Source organism: Octopus bimaculoides, chromosome 8 (assembly GCF_001194135.2).
Source record: "Octopus bimaculoides isolate UCB-OBI-ISO-001 chromosome 8, ASM119413v2, whole genome shotgun sequence".
Lineage (NCBI taxonomy): Eukaryota > Metazoa > Mollusca > Cephalopoda > Octopoda > Octopodidae > Octopus > Octopus bimaculoides.
The window spans coordinates 75753514-75755690 of record NC_068988.1 but is presented as its reverse complement, the minus strand read 5'-3'; positions in this window follow the sequence as shown (position 1 = coordinate 75755690).

Below are 2177 nucleotides of genomic sequence, written 5' to 3'. Positions count from 1 at the left end.
AAAAATGTGGAATATTGTTAACGAACTGTAAATTTTGATTTTTACCCTTTGCAGGGTAAAATTTATTTTGTTAAAATATTATTTTGGAAAAAAATTATTTTTTCGTCCAAAATTTTTAGAGAAAAGAAATATTTTATGTCTAATTTTATTCCTTTTGAAGGGATTTGTGTTTGATAATAACGATTTGATGTCAAGCGTGGATTTTCCAGAAATGGAAAAGTTGAATGAAAATGAAATTGTAAAACAAGTGCAAAAGGAGAGACGAAGTTTTTCGGCTGCGGTCGGCGGCAACATGGTGACATTAGGCGTAACAATAGCCGAGCTGTTTAAATACAAAAATCTGGTAAAGAAAACGGGGAACGACACAAAGTTGCTCTCTCCTCAAGAGATACTGCAAAATATAGCAGCAAAAACTGTGGTATACAAGACGTACAGTGTAAAAGAAAAAAGAATTATGTCGTGTAAAAGCGAGATAATAGAGAAATGTTTAGCACCAATTTGAAATAAAATAAAGTACGTCGGCCGTGGAAGAAGGAATGCCACGGTAGAGGTGCAATTAGCAGACGAAAACACTGCAAAAGAGCTGTCAGCCATGACGTTGAGAAACGAAGAAATAATTCTGTTACCAACTTATTTGGACAGACGAACTGCCAAAATTAAAGTAAAAGAGATACCGGCGGCTTTAGACGTATTTTGGATAGCGGCAGCCATCGCATACGACATTGAGGAAAGGATGACAATTCTACAAACGCAAATAAAGGAGGCGGAGAACTGGAAGGGGCAGTCCCTTGAGATTGTGGTCCAAGCCAGCCCTGAAGCTCTCGAAGGGCTGCCCGATAGGGTGTTTATAGGGGGATGAGTGTAAGAGTTGGCTTTGAGGGGCGTAGCCCGCGCTGTTTTAAGTGCAGCGAAAAAGGTCACATCCGTTCAGAATGTAAAGAAAAGAAGAATGAAGCTCCCTCCCCAACAAGAACAAAAAAAAAACGCAGAGGAGAAAGGAAATGAACAGAAAAAACAACAAAAGTTCCAGAAGAAATTAAACAAGACAAGAGATACCACAAACCACAAAGGAAGAAATGGAATTCACAACAGTTAAATTCCAAAAAAGAAGGCCTCACCTCCAGACCTCGCTCCCCATACAAAAAACAACAACCCATCACTCTCGAATGCACTATAAAAGCTCAGGTATATAAAGCTAGTAATGACATGCCGCCTCACATCAGGATTGCAAGGATGGAGGCGTGGTGGTCTTATTAAAAAAAAACTTGGACGTGCAGAAGGTAGGCTAGTGTTTTGGGACGTGACACACGTAAATAAACAGTTCTTCAGGTTGGTAGCTGTCTACGCACCGAAACAGTGTTGACAGGCTGGTTTTTACCGGGACCTGGAGAGTTTCTTAGTGACGGTAAACACTCTAGTTGTACTAGGAAACTTTAACACTATTCTCGACGCACGGGTAGATAGTGTTGGCTCGACCGATAGAAGCGGAATACCTGGTCTCAAAAGGCTACTAGAGAGCGATAATCTAGTAGATCGGTATAGACTGGATGAACCGCTCGTTCCACAGTGAGTGGTCGTGGTCTAATAACAACGGTTCACTCAGATGTTATATAGATAGTATATTCGTTAGGCACAGAAATAGGGCTACGTTTAGCTATCCACGCTTTTGTTGTGTCCCCTACACGGATCACAAGTCTGTGACGTGTAGGATGTACCCAGTTAAGTGTCATAGGTAGAGACGATGGTACTGGAAGATGAACGAAACTATTTTGACTTGTAAAACATTCCGTGCCCAGGTTATGGAGTTAGTACAGAGGGCATTAATCGGCGCCATTATCAATAATAGGTGGTGGTGTGTCCTCAAACGAGCTATTCGTTCTGCGTCTATTAGATTTAGCAAACAGTTAAGTCTGGATAAGACTAGAATAGAAGGGACTTTAATTAAGGAATTAGATGAGGCCATGAAATCTGGCTCTGCATCAAGAGTGTTGGCAGCGAAAGCGGTTTTTTACCGTCATCTCAAAGTCAAACACGAAGGGTGTAAAGTCAGAGCTAAACTTCATGCGGTGGGGAGAGAAGGTATTAACGTTGCCGGATGGGTACGTCGTGTGAAGAGTTGGAGAGGCAGAGAAGCCTCTATCAAGTCTTTAACAGACGAACAGGGACGTTCGATGGAA